This window comes from Ambystoma mexicanum, chromosome 3q (genome assembly GCF_040938575.1).
Source record: "Ambystoma mexicanum isolate Mex_15411 chromosome 3q, UKY_AmexF1_1, whole genome shotgun sequence".
In the NCBI taxonomy this organism is placed as follows: domain Eukaryota; kingdom Metazoa; phylum Chordata; class Amphibia; order Caudata; family Ambystomatidae; genus Ambystoma; species Ambystoma mexicanum.
In genome coordinates, this window is record NC_090926.1 from 776,185,263 (window position 1) to 776,195,417 (window position 10,155).

Consider the following 10,155-nt stretch of genomic DNA (forward strand, 5'->3'; position numbering starts at 1 on the left):
TTGAAGAACTTCGTTAAACACAAGTCAAGACCCAAGGTAGGGCCACTTTTTTTCATCTGCACCCTGCAAGGAGGCTCCTTCCCAAGGAAACGTCTGAGCGGGAGGGACTATTCGGGTTCTAACACTAGCACAGGCACTGAGGCTGCTTCAGCTACCAGCCAGATCCTACCGGTAACATCGCTGATGGACCGCAGGGTTCTTTTATGGGGTGTCCACCCGAGGGTCTACACTCTACTACCAGAAAAAAATGTCTGAGGGGGCGCCTGTACGCAGCACTACCGGCAACACAGCCGAGGGCACAACGCCTACCAGGCCTCGTCCTGAGGTGCAGGGTAGGCCGAAAGCTCAAACGCCAAGAGTCCTGTAGGAGGCCAGGCCCAGCGTGGCAAGCACCACAGCGCAAGCATGTGGCATGCAGCCTGACAAAATTGCAACTGCGCCAGACAAAACGCCCACTCGTCCGATACCGCCTCCTGGTGCGGAGCAGGTGGTAGAAAGAGTTTCGAGGTGGGACTTGTCACCAGGTACGTGGCCTATGGCATATCCTTCAGCGTCGCAGGGCAGATGCACCCCTACAGGCAGCAAGGCAAAGTACACCCAGACCTCAGAAACCTCGGGCCCTACTCCTGCACAACCTATCGCCCCACCGGCCTGTGAGGGCGATAGGTGTTAAGCGGAGGAATGCTGCTGGTAGAGCCGCTCTCCCGGAGATGGTGAGGGAGCAGGAAGCAGTAGTGGTGATCGGGGGTGCCCCAGGGCTCCTGGCAGCGAGATAGTCCCCAGCGTTCTCGTAGGGGAGGGCGCTGATAGCAGAGGCCTGGAGTGCAGAGGAGCTGCAAACGGCCGGGGGGGTAAGAGCAATGCCCCATGGCTCCTCGGGGACTAAAGGTGAGAAGGGAGACGTACAGATAGCTCTCCCTAGAAGGGGAGCTTAGAACCTGTGGCTGCACTCTGTGGACATGCTGGAGCCTCCTGGAAATCGGAAGTGGGGCCTCCCAAGACATGCCCAGGCAGTGCAGCGCTATATACACTGGGGCACACTGTGGGTCAGGAGGTTTCAGTACAACTGGGGGAAACAATAGGGTGACCCTACGCCCCAGTGCCACAGCAGCACACTCCCTGTTAAGCACAGGCCCACTGTGCATTGTGACTTGCCAAGTTGCGGAAAATAGTGTCCAAGTGACGCAGGCTGCGTTCCCCTAAGAGGGTAACCTTGGCACCCAGCACAGGCCAGCCAGCAACAGTGAAGCAGGAGAGTTGGGGCTGGAGTGGACTCCCCTGAAGAGACGGCCGCAACAGGGTCACTACATTTGAGCCATGGTCAAAACCTTAGCTTAACCTAAACAAGGGGACATCAAAGCGATGCTGACCACACAAGACTCCATAGAGAAACACTTGCTTTCCACTACTGCACAAATTCGTGTCGGAGCTGGCTGGGAAGACTGAAGAGGGGCTTGCCACCAAGTCCTACCTACAGCTCCTGCTCGCCGAGCTCAAACAAGAAATTCAGAACTCTGGGTCCATAGCGGACCTGTATGACCATGTGCGCTCGGCAAAACAGAGACTGGAAGACCTGGAAATGGCACATTTTGAGCAAGCACGGGAGCAGATGGCACTCAAGCAATGCCTCCTCACAGTTAAGTGGCAGGTAGGAGGGCATTTAGAACCGCTCTTGGTGTAACAATGTCCTGATCTGAGGGATCCTCCGTCAGGTGAAAGACCAGGACATCTAGGATTATGTGAAAGCCCTCTTCAGCAGGCTTTCAGCCTCAGCGGGGACAGAGGAACTGACCCTGGACAGGATGCACAGTCTACACATCCGCCCCCGATATTCAGAGGAGTCTTCAACCTTATGTCCTGACTAGGGTCCATTTCTTCAAGCCGAAAAAACGTATTCTTGCAGCGGCAAGGGCCGAGGGCCACCTCCTGCTGCAGAGCGAGCATCCAATTGTTCCAGGATATAGCCCCGGGTACTCTGGCCAGGTGGAGGAAACTCTGCTCCCTCAAAGCATGGTTGAATGAATGTGAGACCCGCTATAAATAGGGGGCTCCCCTTCAAGTTGCTCTTTGAGCATCAAGGACGGCGGTTCACGATATGCACCGAAAAGGAGTCTGAAGAATTCCTTTAATCCACAGAGGGTAAAAAGCGCGATCCTGCACCAGTGTGGCTCCCGTCGCAGAGGGTCAATATGGAGAAGAACAAGGCCAGCCTAACAACCCACGGAGAGGCCCTGGTGGCCTGCAAGGGACCTCAAGAAAGAAAGCCTTGCACCAACTAGAAGACTGCTCAATGGAAATGTTAAATATTTCAATCGGGCGGTACACCCTGGTCTCAGCCTAGTATGCAGGGCACCGCGGAAATGTTTATTTTATTAACTCTATAGGTTCAATATTCTCAGTGATATACCACACATATCACACCCCTTCTCAAAATACCCCAGGCCACGATGGACCAGGAATCACGCTGGTTGGTAAAGGTAATATTTATTTAAAATTCAAAACAAACATATGCTTTATAAAAGGGAGCAGCAATCACCGATGTGGTGACAATAACAGATAAGAAGGTATGTAAGGCAGTTAAATTCACTTTTAGCAACACAAAATATAAAACATCAGAGAAAAGAACACTTTTAGCTTGTTGGGAAAGATAACACTTAAGAATTTCTCCCTGCAATATTACTCATCCCACAAATAAGCAATTCTGAATAGATATAAGGAAGCAGCAGGTATTAAGGAATAAAGAACAGTAAACAGAATTTGAATACAACCTTCCTTCCCCAAACAAGAGAGAAAAACGGGTTTGAAATCTTACACTTTAAAATGATATTCGGAAATGGCTGGGAAAAACAATGAATGTGTGCAAAAAACTTTGTCAGTACAAATTTCTATGGGAACAACATTGGAAGATACTAACAATCATGAGCTATAGTTTTAGCAAAAGTAAACACTTTGAATCTAAATGGAAGTTTGAAAAATAATTTAAAATAAGTCACAAGTGTAAAACTTTGCAAAATTTTTGGATTCCCGCCTAAAATTAACCAAACGGTTTTTAAGAAAAACAGGTGTAATACAGGTTGGGATGTAGCTATAGGTCTTAGGTATATTGCAGAGTTGAAATGAAGCCTCTAGCTATTAAATTGAGTGAGTAATGCAATGTTGAATGAGAGGCGTGAAAAAGAAGGAAAAGAAATCAATTGTTACAAGGACAGTTATACTCTACACTAGGGCATTCATGCTAGGTTACCAGATTGAAACACAGTAAGCTCTGGAGTTGATCCGTGGAACCAGCTCAGCGCCCACCCTGGCGGAACCAGTCCGATTACCCGGGGAAGGATTAAGGGTTAGGGATTTCACAAGACCAAACAATTTAAAGAAGTTAGCACTAGTGCAAGGAATCAAAGGCAGGATTTCAAGAATGGTTGTGGCAACATTACAGTGATCAGGATAAGGTTCGGACGACTTGGAAATTGAGATGGAATAAAGCAAGGCAAAGTATGCTATGATTTTCTATGCTTCCCATTAATACACAGTCAACTTTAATTTAGGATTTTGTACCGTCAAGGGTTCTGGTCATCACATGGATCGGGTCTAACCAAGGACAGCTGGGCAAATCGGGTGGAACAGGATCAGGTGGGTGGTTCTGTCACCGGACTGCACTGGACTGGCCCTTCTGGTTATTGGAGATCAGTGGGATGGCAAGATTTTTCAGCAGGCATGCATTTAGTAGTAGCAAGCCAGCTGATCAGAATGCTTCCCTTGGGTTTTTGGGATTTGTTTAGAATTTGAGGCCTACCTGAAAAGGGGTTCAGCAATGCATAGGCCTTGGCTTTGTAAGGAAGCTGTTGTGTTCCAGATTTTACTCCTCGTGTGGGAGCCTTTCGGGGAGGAGTGATTCAGCTTAAGGGGATAGTAGAACAAGTTAGAGGATTGGTAAGAGGGCGATAGTTATGAACGATTTAGACCACTGAGTTACAAAACTATACAGTATAGTTGGGCGTTTTGGCATCTGTTTATAGTTAGGGTAACCGCAGGGAGGCTGGTCCGGCATAACTTCCATTCATGAGTTTATATTTGCTGGGTTTGGGACAATTGGGTTTTCTTTTCTTTTTTCAGTTTATCTGGTGGCTAATGGAGGCGAGGGTTCTTCTTTTATGGGGAAACATTTTTATTTTGATCAGGAATCGGGATCAAGGATGAAGAAATCTGGAACAAGACGGCACGCAGAAAATCGGGAAGAAGTCAGGAATCAGTGTCTGTGCTGTCAGGTTCCCTTATTTATCATTCCAACTGACATCACTAAAGTATATGGCAGGGGCAGGCTTACTGTCCACACCCATAATGCTAGGATTGGGCAAGAGCATAGTTTCCGCCTTGCTCTTCACTGATTGGATCACAGAAAAGGATGTCCTGTTTATGGTGTTACTTTTACAATGTCTAGAAACCTCCTCTAGCTACTGGGACCAAAATCTAACTTTACCATAAATACATATTTATACAGTTGTCACCTCTGAGAAAATCAGATGCACAGGTTACATACTTTGTGGGTCATATTTCACTCTAAACCCCAAGTCTGTGGGACGTGGTTTTGCCTTTCTGCTACATTTTGGCAATTTTAACCATGAAAGATTTGGCCTAACATTTCCCAACTTTGTACACAGATGCGCATTTACCACTGGGATGTGTGCACAAAATGTTAAGTTCGCAACATCAACACAATCTGGGATTCTTTACAACTTCTGTTCCTTATGCAGTAACGAGTTCTACCAAGTCTTCCCAGATAGAGCATAAAATTAGATTTAAAACTACCCACTTCCATATTTTTCCTCATTCTTGCTGCAAAGTTAAATGTCTTGAAAGTTTAGTTACAAATAGGCTTTTTAACACCAAAAGGAAGTCTATTGTCACTTATTAGTTTTTTTTTCTTTTCTTCAAACTGCAAGCAGGTGTCCATTCCTTTGAAGCAGGGTGAGGGGCCTCTCTTGTGATTGAAGTTTACTGCCCCTCCCACTTGAAAGGTGAGTCTTAGACTGCTTTTATCTCATCCTGGGGCAAAGACGAATGTCTGACGACTTGGGAAGTCCCTTTGTCCTGGATATTCAAAGCCTCCAAGCTAGCAATTGGCCTTTCCTGTGCCAGCAGTTTGAGGTGTCACCCTTTCTCAGGGGTAGTACTGGCAGAGAACGCTTTTTTTTTATAGTTTGCCAACTCAGCCTGGGTTTTAGCTTTGATTTTTCACCTTTTAAATCTTGACTTTAAAACTATAGAATTAAAACAGTTTATCGGGTATTTCTTACAGTAACAAATCCTTTTACATTTCTAAGTAATCAAGCCTTTACACAATAATATAATTTTAAAATAAGCGATTTTGCTCTTCCAGTCAGGAAAAAGCACAATTAACTTATTTCTTTGAATTCGGTTTTCATCTGCAGCAAATGTGCACTTTGTCCAGCACTAGTTCTTTCCTTGAGTGCTGGAGTTGTTTGCAGCATGGATACATGTATAAGGCATCTGTTTAGAGTGTTTCTCTGGACAGCTGATTCTGGATACTCGTGTAAAATGAAAACGCAGTCCCTGAGTTGTTTTTCCAAAGATACTTTTGATAGCCGTCATTCAAATGAGGCCCGGTTCCTCTGAGACTCAAGAATGATCCTGGACATTGCAGGGACCTTTTTAATCATAGTGGTTTATAAGTAATGATTGATTTTAGCACCAAACAGCACTTGGAAGGTTGAAAAAGTGACATTTGAAAGAGGCATTTTGCGTTTTCAGCACAATGATGCTGCCTCTTTCACTTCACTCCATGTAAAATGTTGCAGAGCACACTGGCACATTTCTGCGGTGAGTACTCTGTTCCACCCCACCTGAAATGTGTGTGGCAGGGCGGTGCGGCCATTTTCTGTTTGTTGCAAAACGCAGTTTAGGGATCTTGCCACGCGCACAGGGGTCAGCGCAGCCATTTTGTGCTGTTTCTTGCACCAATGCAGTAAAGTGATGTAACATCGCACAGCTGAGTGGGTCAAAATATCCCACAGAAAGGATATGCTGTTGTGTTCCAGATTTTACTCCTCGTGTGGGAGCCTTTCGGGGAGGAGTGATTCAGCTTAAGGGGATAGTAGAACAAGTTAGAGGATTGGTAAGAGGGCGATAGTTATGAACGATTTAGACCTCTGAGTTACAAAACTATACAGTATAGTTGGGCGTTTTGGCATCTGTTTATAGTTAGGGTAACCGCAGGGAGGCTGGTCCGGCATAACTTCCATTCATGAGTTTATATTTGCCGGGTTTGGGACAATTGGGTTTTCTTTTCTTTTTTCAGTTTATCTGGTGGCTCATGGAGGCGAGGGTTCTTCTTTTATGGGGAAACATTTTGACTTCCATACACAGTTGGTACCCAGACAGGCTAGATACTTCAGGAAGTACATGGGCTGAATTGCAGGCAGAATGGACCGCCTTCTGTGGTCTGAGAGCTACACATCCCAAAACCTTGCCCTATAACACACCCACCAAGGAGGCCTATGCATAGCAGTGATGCAGCTGGGGAAGCTCCTGATCTCTCCTGTGTAACCCTAAATGTACAGGCATTGAATTGGCCGATCAAATGTAAAGCAATCCTCCATGTAAAGCAAGTCTGGTGTTGCTCTACCCAGATGTAGCTTTCCTCCAAGAAGCCCATCTAAGGCCATAAAATGCGATGTGCTTGGCTCACAAAGCTTTTCCTAAAGCCTATTTTGCAACAAGCTGCACCAAGACTAGGAGGATGGCCATAATAATCAGAAAAGAGTCCCTCTGAGGGTCCTGGGAACACTGAGGAATCTGGGGGCATATTTTGAATCCTGAACACCACATTACAGGACTGAAGGGTGTCCTCTGGTCTCTTTATATGCCCCAAATATAGGTCAGCAAGCCTTTTTTGAGGCGCTAACAACCTCTTTGGTGGACTTTACAGAAGGGGAATTGGTGATAGTGGGGGACTTCAACTGCGCTGTGGAGCCTACAAAGGACAAAACACCCTTCCACCGCAACAAGAATTTGTGAGAGACCTCTCAGTGAAAGAGACCCGGAGAGTCTTTCATTCTGATGCCAGAGACTATACATTCTACTCCCCATCAGGGGTTTTAAAGACTCAACATGGTCTTGGTCTCCATCTCTGTTATCCCGACAGTTAGTAATTCTGAGATCCTTCCAAGGGTTCTATCCGATCATGCCCCAGTATGGGTTTTCGTTGGATTTGGAGGTTCTGTGGCAGAAGCTGTAGCGCCTGAATGATTTTTAATTGAGAAGTGGCCATGTAAATGCATATTTTGGACACTCAACTATTTTGTAGAGAATGGTGTGGTTGAGATGAACCGCTGAATACTTTGGGACGTTGCAAAAGCAGTCCTTAGAGGCGCTATTATTAGCCAATCTGCAGCCTACATGAGGGAACCAGAGGGAGAGGTTAGCTGCCACAAGAGGGCAAACGCAAGCCGATCCCTGGAAGAGCTTTGGCTGTCTGAAAAGGTACGGGCAGTCAATCTAACGGACAACGCAGCGCAGGATTGCTCTCAGCCTGACAGTTCGATTATGGAAAAAAGGTAATAAAGCCAATAAATAGGCTTTTAGCTGCAAAACTCTGTAAACGGACCAAGCGCAATTATATCCTAGTCTTAAGAGATAGCGAGGAGAAGAGGGTAACCCAGGATGATGCCAAAGTAACATTAAAGGATGACTATTGATGGGAACTATGGTACTGGGTGTGCAAAGTCAGAAGGTGAGGATTATAGTTAAGGCAAGCCTATCGAGGCTCTCTGCCGAGGACAGGGAGGTGTTGGAGAGGGAGATATCTTTATTTAATTTATTTTGGTTTTTTTTTTATGTGCCTAATACCATACCTGAGTTTGGCTTCTAAGCATGGATCCGGGATTCGAACCTCTGTTGCTCTGCATGGGCCTGTATCCAAGACCAGCGTGTTGGCCTTGTGCTATTTTCCGTTCACATATCTGAGCAAGAGATCCTGGAAGTTATCCGGGGCCTCCCATCGGGGAAGACCCCAGATCCTGATGCCTTCATCTCTCAGTTCTACAAGATGTTTGCGCCACAGATAGCGCCTAAGCTCACCAAGTTATTTTATAGTTTCTTGGCAACTGGCAGTCTCTGACACCATGTCCAAATCCATCACAGCACTTATCCTGAAGCCCGGCAGGAATGGAGCAGACCATTCAGCATACAGGCCGATAGCATTGCTAAATACCAACGCAAAGATTTATGGGAAGGTCCTAGCCTGCAGGCTGACTGATCTCCTACCTAAACTGGTTGACCGAGATCAGACTGAGTTCATGGTGAAGCGGGGAGCACATGACATCATCTACAGGATCATTGATCTGATCACTGCCAAGAGGGAAATTCCGGAGTGATGCTGTTTTTTGACGCCCTTAAGGCATTTGACATTATGAACTGGAATTACATGCAGGGGGTTCTGCAGAGTTACAATTTTGGACAGAGGATCATCCAGTTTTTCATGGCTTACTACAAAGCCCCTAAAACCAGGATAAACATTAACGAGCAGCTTACTCAATTTCGACAGAAACTGGCACAGGCGAGGCTGCCTGCTGTCACCCCAATTTTCGCCCTGGCGATGGAGCGCTTAGCCCAACACATCCGGGGTAACCCACGGGTTTCAGGAGTGACCTGGCATGGAACTACCCATAAACTGGTGCTGTATGCCGATGATGTGCTATATTTTCTCTCAGATCCCCTGAGGTCGCTGCCTGAACTGACTAGCACCTTAGGTGAAGTTGGGGAAGTGTCAGGGTTCTGTATTAATGCAGACAAATCACTACACTTAAATATCACTGAGACTCAGGCAGATATGCAGTCCCTCCCGGAACAGTCGGGATTTCGGTGTTCAATGGAGAAGCTTCCGTATATAGAAGTCACAAAAACGGCATCATATAACTTATTGGCAGGAGCTAATATTGCGGGTCTGTCAAAGGACTCAAAAGAGTAACTGTCATATTGGGACCAACAAGAAATGTCCTGGCTGGGCAGAATCTGAGCAGTAAAAATTACCCTTCTATATCTCTTCCAGGCGTTACCCTTATGCATGCAGGCTAAAGACCTAGAGGAGCTCCATAGAGCCATCACTACATTACTTTTTGTTGCGCAAAGTGGCACCCTCGGATCCCTAGAAAGGTCCTTTTGAGGGCCTGTGACAATGTGTAACATTAGGGGCCTAATTACCAGGGGTTAAATACATAATAGTGAAGGAAACACACAGACTGTGAATACAGGAAGTCCTGCATGTATGGACCTTCCTCTAATGTTTACCTCTTTTGGTTGCCTAGGGAACCGTCCTCGAGGAGTTGGAGCCGGACGGCGACGGTTACAGTTGGGCATATTGAGAGGAAGACGCTCTGAAGCAGGGAGAGCGAAAAACTGACGTTGAAACTGTTATATGTTGGCGCCGTTGCGCTTTGATAAGAGTTACATTTTGTTGTTTGAAGTAGCGAACGTTATCGCTGGTGAAGCGGCAGAGATTCGGCCCTGAGAAGCTGAGGAGTGGACACCGCAGCAGTCGGCTGAAGGGTGAAGATTTAGCAGCGATCGTTAACCCAGGTGGGCGCTGGGAAGTCACCCGCAATGCAGAAACAAAGCCGCAGCTAGGACGGCTTCCAGCGACCTGACCGCAGACCGAAGAGAGGAGAGGTCAGTGGATGGCTACGAGAATCCCGTAAGTGAGCCTAGAGCAGGAGGAGCTTCCGATCGAAACCCGAATGAATGGCCGTGCAATGTGAGTAAAGTGATGGCGTGACAAGCTGTGGCCGTTACGCTCCATGACCCAGGAGCTGTTTTAACCTCTCCGCTTGTCGTCTGGAAGTAATTCGGACGGATGAGCTAAGCAATAAACCTTGTCAGAGAGAGTCATGCGTGTGAAGCCTTGAAGGATAAACGTTCCCTAACAGCGAACATCTGAGAGTATAGCTGCTTTAACAAGAGACTTTGAATCAGCCAAAACTGTCTGTTTAAAACAAGGGAAGGGGTTTCGAATGCACAAATTCACCAATTAAGCGAGGAAGTGCTGAGAGGGGCTAATAATTATTCTTACTGAAGCCAGACTGTATGAATAAGCCAAATAGGTTGCAGGAAAGTATATTAATGAGAAAAACTTTTGATCAG